Source organism: Cotesia typhae, unplaced genomic scaffold (assembly GCF_013202065.1).
Source record: "Cotesia typhae breed Kobodo isofemale line unplaced genomic scaffold, CoteBio_Ctyphae scaffold_70, whole genome shotgun sequence".
Classification (NCBI taxonomy): Eukaryota; Metazoa; Arthropoda; class Insecta; order Hymenoptera; family Braconidae; genus Cotesia; species Cotesia typhae.
Genome location: NW_027423780.1, coordinates 2,420,001 through 2,443,640, shown reverse-complemented (window position 1 = coordinate 2,443,640; position 23,640 = coordinate 2,420,001). Strand labels below are relative to the sequence as shown.

The 23,640-nt window shown below is 31.2% G+C and overlaps 1 protein-coding gene across 2 annotated transcripts in view; it reads left to right on the top strand.

Moving 5' to 3' along the window:
- Nucleotides 1–23,640, top strand: part of LOC141537259 (uncharacterized) — an 86,306-nt gene that overhangs the window by 60,280 nt on the left and 2,386 nt on the right. The window lies entirely within an intron of this gene.

Below are 23,640 nucleotides of genomic sequence, written 5' to 3'. Positions count from 1 at the left end.
TCGCGCCTTTCTGGCACATAGTGACACCTGCTGGATACATTTAGAAGTATCCCAGTTCAAAGCTGAGAAAGTAATGAAAACAATTCACACTATACATTTACATCAAATATCTACAACAAATATTCATTATTATAACAACTTTAAAGAATGATAACAATAATATTAATAATAACAATAAAAAGAGTCATGAAAATCAAACGTTAAATAGAATAAAATTACAATTTTAAATAGACTAGATTTGAATTAACCGCCTATTTTATCAAACTTTCAATGGGAATGGAACAACTCTGATACTATACAGTAGTATACTATTCTAATAAAATAGAATGTACCAACTTGAAAATAAAAAATCTGGAGCAGAGTAACTATCCGGAGAGGATCTCAGGCGTCAAATGGAAACGGACTAACTCTCATACTCGAAGTGGTATACTATTCGCAGAAAATTGAACAGTACCAACTTCGAAATAAAAAATTCGACCGAAATTAGTAAAATCTCTCGTAGTATCGAAAAACGGGGGAGCGAAAATTTTATAAATTAAGATAACGCTAAAAAATGAAAAAAACTATATAATTATTGCTGTTTTATAGAAAGAACTAATAATTAAACTATTCAAAGCGCGTGACAAGTGTTGACATGTATATAGTAATAAAATAAATCAAGTTGAAAATAGAGTGAGGTTATGTTGACATCTGACTCGAGAATAGAGGCACTGTAGCTTTACGCCTACACGTTCACACACATTTTATGTGTGATGTTGAACGTGTACTTGGCTTGAGGCACGACAGTGCCTCCGGATTTTAGGACGTTGTGCTGAATTTAATTAATTTAGTTAATGGATTTATTTGATCGAGGAATTTAGATAAGAAAAATTGGGTAATGTATTTAGTAAGAAGATTTGATTAATGTGTTTAGTTAAGAAAATTTGTTAATGAATTTAGTTAAGAAATTTTGGTTAATAAATTTAGCAATGAATTAAATTAGTTAATTGGTATTTTGTATTGAATGAATTGTAAGCATTAATTTTTGTGAATTATGATAATATGGAATTTCGGAAATTGAGTTGATTAGTAATTCGGAGAATTAGAGAAAATTATAAATTAAGTTATTGTCCGATGGACGATTGTTTTATGAAATATAGTGAGTCGGAGGCGCAGTCGGAAATAAAGTTTTAAATGTAGTTGAGATATTGTATGGTAGTCCATCAGATCGACGAAGTAAAATTTAAGGTATTTTATGGTATTTTACCGGCTTGACGAGGTTTATGAGAATAGAGAGTTAATCGATAGTTGGTTGTCAGATTTTCTGGCAAGTACCTGCGTAGGTATGAGAGGTTCTCACGATTAAGTTAGTTTGTAAGTTAATTTTTAAAGATTTGTTAATTTTTATCATTGAAATTGGATAAATAATTTTATTTGTTATTAATAATTTTCTCAGCATTATTTGCAGCCCTCTCGAACTTCTCACGACCTTATCTTTCCCCTCTCATGCTTTCCCGGTTTCTGGGACACCGTGTCTAAAATCCCACCCTTGTGGAAATAATTCTCTGAAAAAACTCTTGACAAGTCTTTATAACTCTGAATAAGACTTTTCGAAATTCTTCACATCCCTAACTAAGTGAAGGAAAGACTTAATAAGTCTTCAAAACTCTGCAATACTCTTCAAAAGTCAAATTTTCCCTGCAATTTCGGAATTTCTCAAAGAGTTATTAAGACTTGATAAGACTTGTTCAGTTTTACAGGAAAAGAAGAAAATATTTCTTTTCAAATAAATTACTTATCAGAATTAAATAAAACTATAAAAAAGAATTAATGCATGTTTTAAAAAAATTTTTTTTAAATAATATTTTCATCACGAAAATACTTTGATGGGCATCGAATCACTCATAGTTGAGCAAGTCAAAACATCAACAGCAAATGAAGTGCACTTGCTGTTGGAAACAGATATTACTCAAAGAGTAAATCCAATCGGTATTTAATTTGGACTATCAAATATTAAAGTCAACTTTCTAGGTAGGAACGAATTTTCTAACCACATGCCACCTATTAGAAACTAAGAACACTCAAAGATTCTAACTGTAAATTCGTAAACTAAAATATGTTAGGTATCAATTAATTCCAGCAGATAGCGTGTGGATAGAAAATTCTTTCCTACCTAGAAAGTTGACTTTAATATTTGATAGTTCAAATTAAATACCGATTGGATTTACTCTTTGAGTAGTATCTGTTTCCAACATCAAGTGCACTTCATTTGCTGTTGATGTTTTGACTTGCTCAACTATGAGTGATTCGATGCCCATCAAAGTATTTTCGTGATGAAAATATTATTTAAAAAAAATTTTTTTAAAACATGCATTAATTCTTTTTTATAGTTTTATTTAATTCTGATAAGTAATTTATTTGAAAAGAAATATTTTCTTCTTTTCCTGTAAAACTGAACAAGTCTTATCAAGTCTTAATAACTCTTTGAGAAATTCCGAAATTGCAGGGAAAATTTGACTTTTGAAGAGTATTGCAGAGTTTTGAAGACTTATTAAGTCTTTCATTTACTTAGTTAGGGATGTGAAGACTTTCGAAAAGTCTTATTCAGAGTTATAAAGACTTTTCAAGAGTTTTTTCAGAGAATTATTTCCACAAGGGCAGTGTCGCCCTTTTTAAAGAGGAAAGGGGTGACCAATTGGACCGAGCTAAACACCCCGGTTACAATATTAAAAAATATTTATTATGACCATATAAACCATTTTGATTAATTAAATTAACGATAATAAACATTTTGTAAGAAGCACAATCAATTTTCTAGTTCTTTAAATTTTGCAATTCAAATTTTAAAAAATGCAATTTAAATTTAAAAAATCAAAAAACACCTATTAAAATACTTGATATAATGTTTTTGTATTTTTTTTCCGAAAGAACATGGAAAAACGAAAGTTTTTTATTTCGTGAGTATTTCGATTTGAACCATTCCCTTAGAAGTTATCAGCAAAAAACGATAAAAAGAGCGGTTTTTTTTTTTTTTTTAAATTCGATATCTTTCGAACCAATGATAAAAAAAATCTCAACATCTCGGAAAAAGAAATTTCTGATGGGTACAAAAAAATATAAAAAAATTGAGCAAATCAAAAATTAAAATTTTTCAAACCGTTCGATTTGGCATGGAATGCCCCACATGAATCCTGACATCTGAAAAATTTTTCGTTTTTTTTTTTTTTAAAACTACATCTAAAAACAAAAATTTTCCATTTGATTCGGTCCCAATTGGTCGATCTTAAAAAAGTTCTAGCATTTTTTTTTTTTAAAAAGAGCGGTTTTCTTAAAAAATTCGTAACTTTTCTTGAGTTGGGAAAAAAAATCTACAAATATTCTGAAAAATGTCTTTAGTTGGGTAAAAAATGATAAAAAATTTTCAGCCGAAACTAAGAGGGTCGGATCAAAAACTCGGTGATTTGGCATGAAGTGCTCCATATATATACTAGCTGTTACCCGGCTGCTCTACTAGACGCTGTATAGAATTGCATTTTTAGATCCAGACTTGAAATATAATTAGAGGACTGTTTTGACTTGCACAAATTTCAAATTCCATTCAAGTGGCATGTAGCTTTTATCCATGTGATTATTCTATTTAATATTAATTGTAACTTGTAATGTGCAATCATTGTAACATTCCCGTGGCTTTCTTACAGAAATTAAACTCAAATGACACGAAAAAAATATTTTTTGAAATGAGCATTGAAAGGTTCAGTTAAAGAAAATGAAGATCGCTTAAGTAAAGGAATCTACCTAGATTCAAGTGCGTCAAATTTTTCTATTTGTTAAAATTTTCTCAGTGACATCATTTTTTTACAAAAAATTAATTTTATATGTATTTTACAAATTCTACTTAAATATTAGCCAAGTTTCTTTTTCATGTATCAAGTTTTAAAAGCATTCATTTTAAACTGTTACATTCGCAATAAGAAAAATTTATCAGTTATGTGGTCAGCAAAAATAACATGATTGTAAAATTCTTAGTCCGTTGATTGAATAACTACCGTTAACTACCTATAATGGTCAATTTTGGAAACCTTACAATGACTTTTTTTACTGCTGCCAAAGAGACGATTGTTGTATGGAAATTTTCAGTAAAAGTTATTAAAGATTAATAGACATGTCCTGATGTTCATGTCTTAAGAAGTCTTAGCTTATAATCTAAAATATTTTTTTACATTGTATTATTTACATTATATTCTACTCACCACTCGGACACAACTTGCATATGAAGTCAATTACCGCAAAATTCATTTTTAGCCGATATCTAATCATTAAAAAGAACAAATATTTAAATCAGTTGATCCTGAGGGCCATCCCTGGAATTTCCTGTTTCTTTGAGATTCAATCAAATTTTATATCTGTAGGAACCGTATTTGAAGAACATGCATTTTTTCCAAAACTGGCTTCAAAATCGGTAGGAATCTACTATATATGATGCAGAAATGATCTAAGAACGGATTTTACGCCAACTTACCACCAATAAAGATTGCGGGAGTGGGTATTAGAATGTTAAATTTCTATTTCTAAACTGTAAGTTCTACTGACTCCAAATTTGATAAGAATATTTGTGTATGATGTCAAATTCAGCTAAAAATGGATTTTATCAAATTCCAACACCAAAAGGGATTGTGGGAGCATAAACAATAAAAAAAAAACTCTCATTTTCAAACAATAGATTCTACGGACTCGAAGTCTATGGAAACTATTGTTTGGAAATGAGAGTTAGGCGTTATCTCCCATAATAGGAGTACTGCGGGGTGGTTAAGTGTAAAAAAATTCATATTCTTCAAATACGCTTCCTACCGATGTAAAATTTGATAGAATCTCCAGAGAATCAAGAAATTCCAGGTATTGCCCTCAAGATCAACTTATATAAATATTTTTCCTATTTAATAATTAGATATCGGCTAAAAACTAATTTTGCAATAATTTACTTCACATGCAGGTTGTGTTAGAGTGGTGAATAGAATGTAAAAAAATATTTGTGTTTGTAAGCTAGGACTTCATGGAACATGAAATTTAGTATGTGTCTATTAAACTTTAATAACATTGACTAAAAATTTCCTTACAACAATCATCTCTTTAGCGACGGAAAAAAAGTCATTATGATGTTTCCAAAATTTAACTTTTCATGTAATTAATTAGTGAAAGGACTAAGAATTTTACGTAAATGTTATTTTTGCTGATCACATGAGCGATTATTTGTTCTTATTATTGGATCTCGAAATAGTAACAGAAAAATTAGGAAAACGGTTGACCCTGACGGCCATTCCTGCAACTTCCTGCTACTTTCGCAATTAAACGCTCGATATTGCACTTATTATGTTTTTGAGCTCTTCGAGCTCAAAAATCTAATTTTCGTGTAGTTTTGAGCTCTCCGAGCTCAAAAGTTTGATAAGAAGTTAATAAATCACTATTTTTTGGAATTTTCAAATCGCAATAACTTTTGAATGGATCAACCGATTTTCACGCGGTTGGCGGCATTCGACGCAGTTTTATCATTCTCATAAGTAATTTTCAGGTTTTAATTGATCGAACTGAAAATTTCAGAGCAACCCCGAAAAAACACTTTTTTCGGTTTTCTTTCGTTCACGATAACTCACGAACGAATCAACTGATTTTGACCGGACTGGCGGCAATCGACGTGGTTTTTTTATGTTAAGAGCTAATTAGTTGTTGAAATTGATCGGTAAAGCCGTTTAAAAGTTATTCCAAAAAAACCACTTTTCAAAAAATTTTTTTTTGTAGTTTTTTTACAATTTCTCAAAATCTACTGGTCCGAACCGGTTCAAATTTTTAGGAAATCAAGCCCTTTCGAATGGCACCAACCGCGATGAAATCGGTCAAGCCGTTCAAAAGTTATAAAAGGGTTACATACATACACACACACATATAACAGACATACGGACATTATCGCGGGAATAGTCAGGGAAACTTCCTAGGACCTTAAAACGTCAAGATCTGATGAGAACTCGATTTTCGAAACACGGGGTAAAACCAATAACTTCCCGATTTTTGAAAATTTTCAATTTTCTTAGCGGGAAGTTAATAAAATGAATCCACTTTCCAAACATTTAATATGTGGAAAATAAATTCGGCTCATCTTTAAATAGAAATCGTAAAAAATATATAAAATTATCTATATAAAATTGATGTCAGCGACAAAATTTTAATGAACGGAAAAATTCGTCGCACTTGAAGCTAGGCAGATTTCTCTACTCATAAGACCTGCAACTTCTTCAACTGAAACTTTCAATACACATTTTAAATTTTTAACTTCCTACTCGGAAAATTAAAAATTTTCAAAAACTGAGAAGTTATTGGTTTTATCCCGTTTTGCAAAAATCGAATTCTCATCAGATCTTGACGGTCTGAAAGCTTCCTCAACTACTCTCGCGAGGGTGTCACTATGTCTTAACGTCTGTGTGTGTGTGTGTGTGTGTGTGTGTGTGTGTGTGTGTGTGTGTGTGTGAAATTTTTTTTTCAAATGTAGTTTCTTTGGAATAACTTTTAAACGGCTTGACCGATCGATTCCAAAAACTAATCAGCTCTTAACATTAAAAAACCACATCGATCGATACCAGCCCGGTCAAAATCGGTTGATTCGTTCGTGATTTATCGTTGTCGGAAAAAAACTGAAAAAAGTATTTATTCAGAATTACTTCAAAATTACTGATTCGATCAATTTAAACTTAAATGTTTGTTATGAGACTTCAAAAACTGCTTTGAATGCCGCCAACTGCGTGAAAATTGATTCATTCATTCAAAAGTTATTGCGGTTTGAAAATTCAAAAAATAGTGTTTTATTGAACTTCTACGGAACTTTTGAGCTGGAAGAACTCAAAAACGTAAATTTTAGCGCTTAAATATAGAATTAGCGGGAAGTTATAGAGATGGCCTGTAGGGTCAACCGTTTTCCAAACATTTTTTCAATAGCCCCAAGTATCCCCTCTCAAACAAATGAAAGGCCGTTCCTGTATGTATAATAGCGTTCGAGATATTACAAACACAAAATTGAAAAATTGGAAAAATCGTGAAATTTTGGTTTGAATATCTTTCGAAAAAAATTTTTCATTTTTTTTCCTTTGGCAGAACTTCGTTATATGATAAAAAAAAACTTCTAACAAAATTTATCCCAATCTAAAGGGATCGATTTGACACGAAATGACCCTAATATTAATAGTTATATAAAATTAAACTTTGAGCTTGAATAACTTTTAAGCCATCAGATTTAGCGAAAAACTATAAGAGACCTTTTTTGTAGAGCGTTAAATTTACAATAAAATTGTCGCTACTTATTGCTTTTGATCAATTTGTCGATGAGTTATAAAATTCTACAGAAAAAATAAAATTTTTCCCATGTTATTTCCATATGTAACTTAGGTTGGAACGCGGACAATCTTAAAGTTAATATCAAGAGCTCAAATTTTGCGTGAATTTTTTTTCATCAATTTAGAAGCATTTGAGCCCCTGGAAGCCAAGATATTCAAAAACACCCCTTTAACGGACCTCCCTACTGCCCATACCACTTGGAGTCCTCGGTCTAAACTCGAACACCAGTATTAAGTCTTATTTTGACTTTGACTGGTATCTCTCGGTGCGATTCCAAAGGTTTCAAGTAACTTGAATCAGTCGGAGGGACCCTGGCTCCGACAACACCCACTTGATCGAAAACTGAGGGTCTAACAGGTGTCGCCCTCGAAGCTTGTTCACTAGCCATGGTGAACTCATCTGGGTTCGAGACCGATGGAATAACGTTTGCCATGGCTGGTGTACTAACCTCAGAAACGACAACTCCGACAGAGTCTTCAGTCGAGAGTATAGCTGTTGGCGAAACTTGATGAAAGGCTTATTAAGTGAGGTCCCAACCTCTACAAAGCAGATATCCGTGGTGAAGATGCTTGGTCTGTTGACGGCCTATCGAGAATGATACACTATACAGCTACCGAGTTGGTTCCGAGCCTCACTCCTCCGATGTTGATCTGAGCCGCCTCTTCATCCGGGTATGTACCCCGGGTATTGGCCTCCTTCCCGACTCTCCTCATTATTTGTATATATATACACACATAGATATATACAGACATAGTGACAACCTCGCGGAGATAGTCAGGGAAGCTTCCTGTGACCTTCAAACGTCGAGATCTGATGAAAACTCGATTTTTGCAAAACGGGGTGAAAACAATAACTTCCCGATTTTTGAAAATCTTCGATTTTCTTAGCGGGAAGTTAAAATTTTTTTAATGTGCTCAAAGAGCTCAAAAGCATACAAAAGCTATTTCTTTGAGCACGGAGAGCTCAAAATAATACACAAATTGTACTTTTGAGCTCGAAGAGCTCAAAAACGTCATAAGTGCAATTTCAAGCGTAGGTATGGGACTGCCAGGAAGTTGCAGGGATGGCCTTTAAGGTCAACCGTTTTCCTAATTTTTTTTTTTTATTTTATGAATCCAATATGAAATTGATATTATTATTATTTTTCATGCAATATTATGCCAAATGAAAAAATCTTGTGAGTATTATATACATAATTATCATGAAATTTAATTTTCAGTTATTTATTCATGTATTATTAAAATTGCCCGGAAATTTTGGAAAAAATTTAAATGATCAATGAAATATTTATAAATTTGACAACATGTTAGTTAGTTACAAAGATATCACTATGGCAATCACATATTCCGCACTGTCTAAACTAGTATTAAAAGTCTTCGATAGATTGCGCATGGCCCTAGAATTGTTCCTTTTCTATATACTTGACTTTGAAGTGTTAAATTCTAAAAAGAGTAAGATTTTAGTACTCTTTTACAGAGTGTATCTGCTTTTGAATAAAGTTATATAAACAATATATAAACAAAATAAAATCAGAAATGATAAATTTTATTTATGCTTCAAGTTTGTTTACATCTTGATATGGCCATATCAGCCCTGATCAGGCAATATCAAGTCTGATATGGCCAATTTTCATATCAGGCCATTTCAGGTCTGATCAGAATATTTTTACACGAGAATAAAATTCGCAGTGTAAAATTTTATAATATAAAAAATTGTCAAATCTAAAATATCTACAAATGTAAAAACTTACAAATGTATACGTTCTTAAAATAAACGCTTCAATATTCGTTCGTCAGTAAGTTATGACCTTGGGTACTTGGTTGTCTATGACCTTCAATCATCTACTGACGCCCCAGTGAACACATGGCTGTAATATATATGACGTTATTTAAAAGTCATAGGAATGTCACAATATTTTTCGTAAATATGACGTAAAATTGACCTTTCTTGTGATCCAACTGTGGTATAAAAATTTTTGATATAATTTTGACATCATATTGATGTAAGTCTATTAGTTCTCTATGATATCACGGAAATAACTTAGATATCACGTACAACTGACATAATATATAAACTACAATATTACGTAACATTATTGCCATCATTGTATGTCATGACACCGTAAGTTTAACATTATATGTTTACATAAGTGACAAGACACGTGTAACAAAATTTTACTATTTTACATACTACTCGATGGTGGATACGTCGAGCAAAATATAAATTTGTCCAGGTCGCCCAAAATGAAATAAACAAAAACAAATAGGAAGCTTAGGAGATGCTCTCAATCTCCTAGGCAACACCGCAGCAGCCACCCATGCTGGTTTAGTGCATGTTTGGACGGCAGTCATTTTTTTTTCTCAAATGGGGAAAATAACAAACCCTTTATTTCCAGGGACGATATGCAGGTATTCAGGGGAAAATAAATAATATAATAGTGTTAGGAAAGAATAGGAGAAAAAGTAATTTATACCTCACGAAAAATAAACTACAATGTAAACAAATATTTATTCAAAACAAGTTACTCAAGATTAAATCCAGAGCCGAATTCCCTAGCCGGATGGACTGTATAATAAAAAAAATAATAATAATAATCTCGCGTACAATTATCGATAATTGGTCTAGATCCTATGTAGACCATTTATTTTATGATGACGTTGATTATGAAATAGAAATTTTATCTAATAATATTGAACTGAGATATACCCAAATTCCTCAGTCGGGTTATCTCGAAAAATACAATTATAAATTTTAATCAATACTGGCTGATCCGAGGACCCAAACCCGTAGCTTTCGGGACATGTATTTTACTACGAATAGCCTTTACTAACGACGGGATCGACTCGACAATTAATAATAATCTTTGATAACGAATTATCTGAGCCAGGAGACAACGCGGCGTGCGGATAATAGTTCAGCTCAACTTGTGAGTACTCACTAAAAAAAAGGGACTCAAACCAAGGTGCTAGATCCACACTCCTTACACTATGCGGGCTCCCGATTTTAATTTCACGAAAAACTATGAAGTCTTGTGTCCGATCACGAGGGCCTCTCAAGCCGTTTACTCAAAATTTACTAGTCCCTCTACTCGCAACCGATATTACAGGGTACCACCCATGCGAGTAAGGGCTACGATCTATTACCGAAAATCAATATTATGCTTTTGCATTTTCCTCATTACCTGTCCCGATACCCATCGTTGGACCCTGGTCTTAAATGCGGAAACAAGCTCATAATATGATTAAATACATAATGGCAAAGATTTACGGCGATAAATATATAAACAATGAAATAATAAAACTATAAATAGTTTGTAACAGTTTTACCTGCGCAGGTTGGCCCCTAATCAATTTTATAAATAAACTAACAAAACTAACAAACAATATAATTATCAGGGCGCCAGCAGGATTTTTAATCACGGTTCCTGGTACTGGTCCAGAGCTGAGAAATCTTTTCTCAGGGTAGAGAGAGTGGAGGAAGGTGCTGTTGAAGAATAAATATTCAATTAACAATATATCGATATTTATTAACAATAAAAATTAACAACTTAAGCGCTTATAAAAATTAACTAAAGTTCACTCACACACTCACACTATAATTAATTAAAACTTATAAACTATAGCCTAACTAACGGCTAACCAGAACCAACGAATTACTCTGCACAAAGACAACAGTGTGACAGAGATCGTCTAGCCTAACTAACGGCTAACCAGGACCAACTTAACACTATTAACACTCTCTATCACGCATGACCCACACTAATCTTCACACACATAACCCACACTTGTATGATTTTATTTTATAAATTTTAATTTAACAAAATTGACTGTACTTAATTTTAATTAAATATTTTCACTTAATTATTCAATCATTAGTTATTAGTGAAACGATAATTCCAAATTAATAATCAAATTCCAAAAGACTTAACGAACATTCAGTTTCAAATTCCGATTGTAATTTTAACTCTGTATTAAAGTATTAAATAGATTAAAATCCCTAATTAACTTATTGTCATGGTCTTAATGATATAACAATAATTATTTAATACGAGAGACTTAATACCTTGAATTAATCACGATATAGTTTTTACAATCACGTTCAAAATTATTAACACAAGTTTATAGTTATAAATTAATTAATTCTGACCAATTTTTCCTGTGACTCTTTCAACCCAGAATAACTAATTTCTTGGACTTAATGTCCACGCTATCAATTATTGATTTGCAAAGAAATTAATTTAATTAATTCACGGACTTAATCCCCAAAATTTAATAAATTTATAATTTATAATTAAAATAGTGTTACAATACAATATTTTCAATAATTAGTTCTTAACAAAATATCCGATAATTTTCCAATAGTTTTATAAATTATAAAAAATCGACACAAGTCGAAACATTCAAATTTATTTGCTAGAACATTTGCTAGCTTAGTTGTATTTGACCTTGGGTATTGGAATTTACTGCGACACAAAATGTACTGACGCTCGACCAAAATTCCACGAATAAAAGTTTGTCGATTATTTTTCAAGTGACAAAATTAATCAATTTTTCTTAAGTTAATTATTATAAAAAATTATAACAATAAATTAACGAATTTTTCGGATCTTAATTAATTAATTGATAAATTTTTAGTTGTTAAATTTTTCCCGCAAGGTCGATTGAGTGACTCTCGGGTACAAGCCCCCATGAAAATCACTCAGTACAAACTAGCAAATGTTCAACTATTATTTATTGAAATAATCGTCGATTAAACGATCCCATTGATAATTAAATAGGAGAAGTAACTGGGTATTGGGTAAACCGCGGTCCACTTCTTTCCCACAGAGTAATAATTGATACCTTGACGAATAAAATGATGATCTAACTCTCTTATTGAGGATGAAGTCCTAGTTGTAGTTGGCTTCCTTCGTCTCGTCACTACTCCGGGGATCGGTCCTTCTCGATTTCCGTGGCACTCAGTCTGGCGGTCACACTACTTCTCCCTTTTCCACTGCACGGCTCACCTATTTTAACCCAAAACTACCCCCTCCTATTCTCCCCTTAGGCCCGAAGATCGAGACGCGCCAGTGCTATGTCGAATAGTTATCGATATCCGGTGACTTATCGATTTAGGGTAATTTTACCCGGTTACAAGTTCAATACAATTTTCTGAAACAAAAGTCAAATTAATACTTAAGAACTAATAAAAACCCTCACGGAAAAAATATATATGTTTAATATATATCCTAAGATATATCCAAAAATAAATTTAAGATATATAAAATTTATATGTAAATTCGTCAAATACATATATGATGTTTAGAATATATGCAAAATATATCTAAAAATATATTCTGAAAAAAAAAATTTTATATATACTTACTGATAATTAGACATATATGATGAATATATCCCAGACATATATGCAGAATATATTCAAAAATATATCCTGAAGAAAAAATTTTATATACACGATGATAATTAGACATATCTGATGAGTACATCCCAGACATATATGTAGAATATATCCTGAAGAAAAAATGTTATATACTTTTGCATATATGTCTGGGATATATTCATCATATATGTCTAATTATCAGTAAGTATATATAAAATTTTTTTTTTCGGAATATATTTTGCATATATTCTAAACATCATATATGTATTCGGCGAATTTACATATAAATTTTATATATCTTAAATATATTTTTGGATATATCTTAGGATATATATTAAATATATCAACAGATTCGGTAGAATCTGGCGCCAAGTTCCGTTCTCAAGCCAGACTACCGAGTGTGTATATACCGTAAGCAAAATCGTTTTTTGAGGTTACAAGTTTTTTTTCAAATTTAATTTGATTTTTTTTTATATGATATTTTATAATAGTAGTTCATGCTTTTTATTACGCGTATTACTTGATTATTATCAATTATCTTTATAATTTCTATTTAAAATGATTAAAAATAATCAGCACAAACTATAGCGACCCAGATTTTTAGATTTTAACTTTTTTCTTATGTAAAAAGCGGACGGCCAGAGACTAAATAATATAACGATGCATGCTAATCTTATAATAGATGGGAAACTACAGTGTAAAAAGATATTTGACAGCTTGCAATTACACACGCCAGGCGGCGCAAGAATAACTTTTACATGAACTATAGCTTAAAGGGGATAGTTTGCCACCGGAAATGTATTAAATTAAAATTGTCAATTTTTATTATAATTACAAAAAAAACTGAAATCCGAACAAAAACAGTTTCACTGTAAAAAAATCGTGCCAAGTCCACGTTCATAAGACTATTAAGAAAAAAAAATTTTATTTCTTTACAAAAAGATATAAAATAAAAAATTAAAAAATCCAAGTAACCGATATGGTTGTATAATATACAATGTATATGATTTTCGAAAATTAAAAAAAAATTTTTGTAAATTTAAAAATTAAAAGAAACAATTTTGGAACGTACTTGGTGTGCGTTATTGTGTACTTCAATTTTTTTTTAAGTGTCCTAGTAGATACAATTTAGGAATTTCATAAAAAGTGAAATATTTCGTAACTACGCACACTAAATACGTTCCAAAATTGTTTCTTTTAATTTTTAAATTTACAAAAATTTTTTTTTAATTTTCGAAAATCATATACAACCATATCGGTTACTTGGATTTTTTAATTTTTTATTTTATATCTTTTTGTAAAGAAATAAAATTTTTTTTTCTTAATAGTCTTATGAACGTGGACTTGGCACGATTTTTTTACAGTGAAACTGTTTTTGTTCGGATATATTTTTTCCGTGGGGGAATAATATAAATATAAAGTCTCAAATATAAACAAAAGTAAATAAAATACAATAAATTAATTAGTGCAAAATAATAAAAATTTTAGACACACCGAGTGTGGATCTGTTACCAATACTAGGCGCAGGGAGGGACGCACACGGGAATAAAATTCCTGTGACACACGGTTATACGTAATCTTGATGTAAGATTATGATCATGTGGTTACATCAGTAACATAATACCGATGCCATTTAAGAGTAATTATTTAACATCGATAATTAGTCACATATGTACATAATACTGACGTTATTTGCAAGTCATTTTCCAAATCAGTGACAAACGATTATTTTGTAACAGGGAAAACTGAACTTCCCATGGTCGTTATCAACCACTTCATTGACGCCACGATAAATGAGGGTTTTCCCTTACCGCTCGATTTTTGACAAGTAGTTCAAACTTGTCACCGGGCGTGCAAATCGAAAGTCCCCACTGCTGTCCCCAAAAACGAAGCGGGGTTGACAATAAGAAAGTTCGAGAACTCGGAGTTGAGGGTTATAAAAGAACCGACAAAAGAAACATCGAGGCTTTTTGAGCCAGGCCTTGGAACAAGTAACGCTTTTGAGCCAGGCTTTTGAGCCAGGCTTTTGAGCCAGTTACGCTTTGAGACAGTGAGGCTTTTGGCAAAACAGTGAGTCAGTGTAGTGCTGTGTAATAAATTCTGTCATCGAGATTTAGGACCATCAAGATGGAAGTCAATGTACGATCCGGAATTGGGAACCCTTTACTTGGATCTAGTAGTTTATTCGAGACGAGAGAAAGACCAACCAGCCGCTGATTTCGCCAGTTTCCACCAGGACATCACTCAACGTTTGGGGAGTTGTAAAAGTTAGGTCAGGTATTATTATTATAATTATTTCAGGCCAAGCTTGAATTTGAAAATTGAGAGGCCGAATTAACTGTAATAAAATTTTGTCAATGATCGCTATTGTCTCACATGTCACTTTTAATTTAGTAGATTCTTTTATAAGTAATTTATTCATCAACGTCATTTATTAGTTGTTACAAGTCTTTTAGTTATGGGAAATTATTTAAGTAAAATTATTTTGGTAAAATTTGAAATAGTAGAAGCATTTGTGTAATTTAGATAGTCAAGGTCATTTTGGAATATATGTAGTTTGAATACTTAATGAGGCTTGTTAAATTTGTAGAATTTGAAAATTGAAATTTTGGAAAATTATTTCTAGGCCGTTGGGCTGAATTTAATTAATTTAGTAAATCTAGTAAATTAGTTTATTGAGAAAATAGTTAATGAATTTAATTGAATAATTTTGATTGATAAAATTTGGTAATGAATTAAATTAGTGAATTTGGTAGTTTGTATTATAGAAATGTTACGCGTAAAATTCAAGGAATTTAGATAATTAGTAATTCGGAGAAATTTGAGTAATTAGAGAAAGTGTGTATTGAGTTAGCGTCCGGTGGACGATTTCTGTATGGAATTTAGTGAGTATTTAGAAACGTTGTATAGACACCCGAGTCGGGGGTACAACGGATTAAGTTAGGAAACCGCTGCGTAGACGCTCGAGTCGGGGGCGCAGTCGGGAATGGGTTTTAACTGGTATTCCGTCAGGTTGACGGGGTAAATTGGTATTCCGTCAGGTTGACGAGGTTGTAAATTGGTATTTTATGGTATTCCGTCAGGTTGACGAGGAAAAATTTAGATATTGAGATATTCCGTCGGAGTGACGAGGTTTGGAAAATTAGTTATTTAGTGATAAGAATAATTGGCAAGGGGCAGCATAGGTGAGAGGTTCTCACAATTAAGTTAGTTTATAAGAAAATTGTTAAGTTTGTAATTTGATTGAATAAATCATTTTAATTGTTATAAATAATTTTTCTCAGTTTTATTTACAGCCTTTCTCGGACTTCTCACGACCCTGTCTTTCCCCTCTCATGCTTCCCCGGTTTCTGGGAAACCGTGTCTAAAATCCCAGTGGCGCGCTTTCTAAAGAGGAAAGGGGTGGCTAACTGGACCTGGGCAAAACGCCCTGGTTACAATTTTATATAATGCTGATGAAATTTGGGGAATGCATTTTTTTAATATTATCGATTGATCGGAATTTATCAAGTATAAAACTTGTTTCAAAAAATGTCTAATTTACAATTAATTGCTAAATATTAGTGAAAATTGATTTGAAATTTTTCAAGAATCAGGAAGAGGTAAAAAGCTGATTTAAGCCATTACCTTGCAAATTTAAGTTCATTCTTAATAACAAAAATTTTATAATTTCTTAATCTTAGTGAATATATCTAATATATTAGAAAATATACAAAAAATTTATCTTGTACGTTTTTAAGAAAAATACATACAAATTAAATACATATTTGATATAAATTTTTTATTTCTATGCTTGTATGTTTCCATGCACTGCAGAGAAAAAAATCTTAACTCTAAGCTACATTTCTTTGGACCAAGAATATATTAAAGATAAGTGAAAATGTAAATGAAGTCAAAATTTCTTGAGACAAAAAAACTTCTCCTTACTCCAAGATAACTTCGGCCTCCGTCAAAATTTTCTTGGTGCAAGAAATACTTTTTTTTCGGTACATATGTTTCTCACTTACATTTTATTTTATTAATTTAGGTACTTTAACACATTGTAAAAATATTTTAGACTAAATTCAGTATAAATGACTTGGTGTGAAAATGATAACAAAATACCGTGTTCAATGTATGTGGTATTAACTCTAAATTTTCAAAGCGTCCAGGGAGTAAATGTATAACTTCTTATGATTTTACGTCAAGAAATTAAATTTCCGTCATTTAAATATTGCGCTATTATTTGAATAGTATATTACACCCCTAGGGAAGAAAAGTAAGAAATGTCTCAGAGCACATGCAATTATTGGCCGAGGCGAAGCCGAGGTCAACAAACATGTGATCTGAGGCTTTCTTATTTACTTCCCGAGAAATGTATACTATTTTTTTCCCCGACGAAGGCGTAAAGCGGAAACTTCGTTTAGCACAGTGGGGCTAAAGTTGACGCTTTACGCCCGGAGGGGAAAAAAATAATTTTCTAACATTATTGCTACTACTTATCAAATATTGAATTAGAAATAATTCATACAGTTCCATGATTGTCATTGACGAGACTAATAGTATTTTATATCAAGTTTCATAATGTTGTTAGTATCTTAAAGAAATTCAAATTTCGAAAAAAATTGAAATTAAAAAGAACAATTTGGTCTAAAAAATGATATTCTTAACGAAGTTGAAATTAAAAAAAAAATTCCAAATTTCGAAAATTGAAATTTTGAATAAGAAAAATCCAAATTAAAAATAATAAATTTTTGGAAAAAATTAAAATTAAAAAAAAAATTCGAGTTTTGAAAAATCAAATAAGTATTAAAAAATATTCAAATGACACGGATATATCGTTTAATCCGAAGAAATTTCACAACACTACACGACTATGTAAAGTTCTCTGTGTCCGTTTTTACACAAAAATTTTTGAAAGTGTATGATTCAATAAATTTTTATGAAAAATTGTGAAAACTTATAAATTTCCTATTCATTACCGCAAGTTTCACAAACGAGCCTTTTATAAGATTTTTTACAAAGTTTTATGGAACTTTATGAAATTTAATGAAATCTTATGAAATTATATAAATTATTAGACTTGAATTTTATACAATTCCAGCTCTTAAAATCCATTTAATCTCAGAAAATATGATAAAATAAACATTTTTCGTCATGTAAGGCTTAAAACATAAGTTAGTTGCTATGTGACATGAACCGTTATGTGGACAAGTGAGCAGCGTTCCAGACTTAGATGCAAGATGATCCGAGTTCGAGCCCAGTTTACCTCAGGATTTCGTCATCAAGTATTTACATATAACTAATGTTTTAAAATTTGTAATTAGTACACAACACTATAATTGATTTCGAAAATGCAATCTTTATATTTTTGAGAAATTTTTTTTTTAATATTGTTTCTGAAGTATAACTTTTACATCACTTTTACGTCATAATGACATCATTATCGTGATATAGACATCACACATATGTCATATTGACGTCATAAATGTCATTGAGACATAATACTGACGTCATGGCTACATCATATTTTTACGTCAGAATCTTACATCAGGAAGTGTGAAATAATGAGGCACATATGACTCATTCGTGACTTATATCTTACGTAAATCCTGACATAGCCCAATGTCATTTTGACGTCACATTGCCGTAAACGTGTTTACTGGGGCTCGACAAAAATTTATGAGAAAACACTTGTCGATATTTTCATGTGTAAAAATTAGTTTTTTTTTTTTTATGGAAATTTACGGACTATTATTTTACTTGAACAATCCCGATTAAGAAAATAATCTCAGATGTTCAATAATTAAATAAAATTAATTCTTGTTAAACAAAAAATTCTTAACTAACGAAACGAACAGTGACTACTCATCTCAAGGCCAACTGAATGATTCTCGGGTATAACTCCCCATGAAAATCATTCACTGCTAACTAACGAATATTATTGATTATTATTAAATAAATAAGTTGAGAAGAGGTAGAGTAGACCGAGTATAAACCGCGGTTCACTTCCCGCCCTCAGAACAATTTCGGTACCTTGCTGAAAGTATATGACGATCCAGCACACTGCCTGAGTTGAAATCCTGGTGGTATCTTGGTTTCTCGTAATTTCTCCGGAGATCCGGTTCAATGTCCACATATAGATTGTTTAAGCTTGACCGATGAATTCAATCCGCATTAGTAAATTTGTTAAATGAAAAATTGTAAGAGAATTACCTAAATCGCTGCGTTCCTATATTGAACGTGCGAGTAAATAATTACCTGCTAAGGTCTTCCTGCTACTGCACAAATCGGTGGTTACATCTCTTCTGTTTTATCCACTGCTCGGCTCACGTGTGCTAAGCCCACAAACTATCCTCTCTTACTTACTGCGGGGTCCCGAAAACTAAGACGCACTCTTGCTGCGTCGAATAAGTACCAATGCCAGATGACTCATCAAAACAGGGTACATTTACCCTGTTACAAAATGAAATGAGTAAAAATGACTGGGAAATTTGAGTAAAAACTATTACTGGAGGGAAGTTCGGAATTTCAATTCCATGTAATATGTAAAGCATAATGGCGTATTGCAAAGCATGGTGTATGGAATCACCAATATTAATTTTGTACCCTGTTTCACAAGAAAATCGAAATGTTCAAACCTTTAATGATTGTCTCGGAAATGGAAATAATGTACAAATGTCAACATCGACATCGGAAAGTGTAAAAAACAGTTCAGTAAATCAATTATCGAATATAATTGTGCAACCAGCTATTAAAAGACGAGGATGACCCAAGGGTAATGACAAAACTGTTTTCAGATTAAGAAAAAAAAAGAAGTTGCATAAAGAATCTGTTATACCATTTTATACAAAACTAATTAATGAACAACAGAGAATGATTTTTAAATGGTTCTTAGTAACGGATGAAATTATAAATAAAATACTTGACAATAAACAACAACTTTGTAAATCTGACATAACTATCAAGTATGAAGATTTATCTTTTGCTATTCTTGAAAGTACAAATATTAATTTATCAATTATTATATAAGCCATACTTTACTACGCAAGGATGTAAAAAAATTCTTGAGATGTATGAAAATGAAAAATTGCAAAAATGGGAATGTAAATACTGTAATCGAAATTTAAATACGACTGTTGATAATGATGACGAAGAGAATAAATTCAACAAATTCAAAGTCAGCATAGGGTGTGACTGTTTTTTAGAATGGTACGACGTAAAATGTGCTGAACTTCATACGAAACCGAAAGGAAAATTTTGGATATGCGGAAATTGTAATAAGTAATAATTATGTTAAATTATTGTACTTTCAACAAGATAAATTTGTCTTTGTCACGTTGTTTAAGAACGTGATTTTTGAAATAACAAAAAATTTCAAGTTGCTGTATTAGTTTAATTGCACAAATTGTTTTCTATTTTTGAAATGTATTTTCAATAAAATTTTAATGGATTAAAACACGATAAAAATCTATATTTTATTTACATTTTTCTAATTGAGGCGTTAAGAATCTTTAAATTAATTCATATTTTTTTAATTATTGAACTTATAAAATATTTTTTAATCGTCTTATAATTAAAAAAAAATTTATTTCAGTTATTGGACGAATAAAACATAATTATTCGTCCAGTAACTAAGATAAATTTTTTTTTAACTTTCGGACGATTAAAAGTTATTTATTAGTTCAACAATTGAAAAAATATAAATTAATTTTAGAATTATAAATGATCATATATCTGAATTATTGAACGATTAATTAATATTTTCAATCCGTCTGATAATTAAAATAGATTTTTTTAACTATAGGACAGATAAAATATATGTATTCGTCCGATAATTCAGATAAGGATTAATATTTTTTAATCTGTTGAATGAATAAAATGTATTTATTTGTCCGATAATTTAGACGAGAGGATTATTGACTGTTTTCTTATTATAAATTACCATTTATATATTACATATTATCTGAATAAGAATAATAATTTTTCATTCATCCGAATTGTTGGATCACTAGCAACAGTCTAAATTATAATTTCTTTAATTTATTTTAATTTAATTATAATTGATAAATTAATAATTATTGATGTATTAATTATAATAAATAAATAATGGTTTAAAAAACTAAAAAAACCACTTTTTATAAAAAATCGAACTAAAAAAATAGAGAATAAGTTTTAATAAATTTAAATTAAGAATAGTGTTAAAAATTTCAATAAATATAAATTAATAATAGTGTAAATAAAAAAAATGTATTTTATTTTAAAAAAAGCGTGGGCTGCTTTTTAAGATATTCTAAAAATGATAATCATTCAACTCATATCTGTCGATAGAATATTTATATCTATTGATCCATGCACCCCACGCTTTTTTTTTTAAATAAAACACATTTTTTTTTATTTACACTATTATTAATTTATATTTATCGAAATTTTTAACACTATTCTTAATTTAAATTTATTAAAACTTATTGTCTATTTTTTTTAGTTCGGTTTTCTATAAAAAGCGCGTTTCTTAATTTTTTTAAACTATTATTTATTTTCTACTTTTTAGTTTAGTTTATTTATAATAGCTAGTTTTTTTAATTTTAAACTATTATTTGGCAACTAACTTAACAGCATGCACCTTTTTAATATTAGATAAATCGGCTAAAGATAATGGTTGGAAATTAAATTTCTGTCTTATCGACTATAGATGGAAATTATACAAATTAACAAAAATCTTATTTTGCAAATTGAAAAATGGAATAATTTTATCAAATTAGTGTATTGTCACTAGCTCATAAAAATAGCTCAAAAATTGCTCAAAATAATAGCTCAAAAAATTGTCAATAGCTCATAAAAAGCGTGTCAAAAGGTCCACCGTTTCATAAACATATCATACGCATCTGTGTCAAATGAGGTTAAGTCAATTAAATTTTTATTTTGGTATTTTGCTGGAGGAAGAAACCGAGTTTTTTGAAAATCACTTTTTAATGTAGGGATTTTGACGGTTTAAAATGACGTCACGAGTTTGAGGCTATGGGCGCATTCTTATCAAGACCGACTTATTTATCTAGACGAGCGTATCGAGTCCGGATATGGTACGAGGTCTTGATGAGAATGTATCCACAGCCTCAAACATGTGCTTTTACTTCAAGTTTGTCAAGATCCCTACCTTTGAACATACCGCATTGAACAAAATTTTTTGTCATATCAATTGCGAAAGTTGAGTTTGAGAAAACAGTCAAAAGTAGATTTCACCTCTAGGGAGGAAAAGTAAGAAATGTCTCAGACCACATAGTCAACCAAGGCGAAGCCTGAGACATTTCTAACTTTCCCATCTTAGGGCTGAATACTATTTTTTTGTCCTCTGGGCGAAAAGCAGCAACTTCGTTTAGCACAGCGAGCCGAAAATTGCCACTTTTCGCCCGGAGGGCAAAAAAACTTTTATCACTGTATTCAGAAGATTTTTTCTGAGCATAAGAATAGCATATTACGCACTGAGGTAGGGAAGAAGGATATTTCAACCTGCGTATAAAATTGTCTTCCAAACCGAAAGCGGAGGTGACAAACCCCTGATTAAAAAAAAGTATTGGTTTTCTAGTCATTCCAATTTATTTCGATACTTTTTTCTTTTTCTCAAAAATTTTTTAACTTTCCGCTAAGAAAATTGAAAAATTTTGAAAAATCGAGAAGCTATTGGTTTTACCACGTTTTTCGAAAATCGAGTTATCATCGGATCTCGATGTTTCGAGATTCTAGGAAGCTTTCCTAACTATTCCCGCGATGGTGTCTGTATGTCTATATGATTGAATACATGTATGAATGTGTGTCTGTGTGCGCGCGCGCGCGCGCGTGTGTGTGTGTGTGTGTGTGTGTGTGTGTAAGCCTCTCATAACTTTTTGAACGGCTTGACCGATTCAATCGCGCGGTTGGTGCCATTCGATAGGACCTAACTAAATTTAGATTTCAAATACAATTTGGACCGATTCGGATCGGTAGATTTTGAGAAATCTCAAAAAAACTACAAAAAGAAAATTAGGAAAACGGTTGACTCTAAAGGTCATCGCTGCAACTTCCCGCTTATTCCATACTTAAGCTTCTAAAATTTTACTTCTTACGTTTTTGAGCTCTCCAAACTCAAAAATCTAATAGAAGCTTGATAAAACACTACATTTAAAATTTTCAAGACGCAATAACTTTTGAATAAATGAACCGATTTTTACGCGGTTAGCAGCATTCAACGCAGTTTTTCAAGCTTCATGAGGAATTCTCAAGTTTAAATCAATCGAACTAGAAATTTCAAAGTAATTCCGAAAAAACCCTTTTTTCGGTTTTCTTTTGACAACGATAACTCACGAACGAATCAACAGATTTTAATTGGGCTGGCAGCGTCCGACGTAGTTTTATGATGTTAAAAGCTGATTAGTTTTTGGAAATGATCGGTAGAGCTGCTTAAAAGTTATTCCGAAAAAACCACATTTGAAAAAATTAGGAAAACGGTTGACCCTGAAGGCCATCCCTGCAACTTCCCGCTACTTTTGTAATTAAGCGCTCGAAATTGCACTTATTATGTTTTTGAGCTCTTCGAGCTCAAAAATCTAATTTTCGTGTAGTTGTAAGCTCTCCGAGCTGAAAAGTTTGATTTGAGTTTAATAAATCACTATTTTTTTAATTTTCAAACCGCAAAAACTTTTGAATGAATGAACCGATTTTTACGCGTTTAGTGGCATTCGACGCAGTTTTTTAAGCCTCATTGAAAATCTTTAAGTTTAATTTGATCAAACCAGAAATTTCAGAGCAATTCAGAAAAAACACTTTTTGCGGTTATCTTTCGTCAACGATAATTCACGAACGAATCAACCGATTTTGACCGGCTTGGTGTCGATCGACGTGGTTTTTTAATGTTAAGTGCTGATTGGTTTTTGGAATCGATCGGTCGAGCCA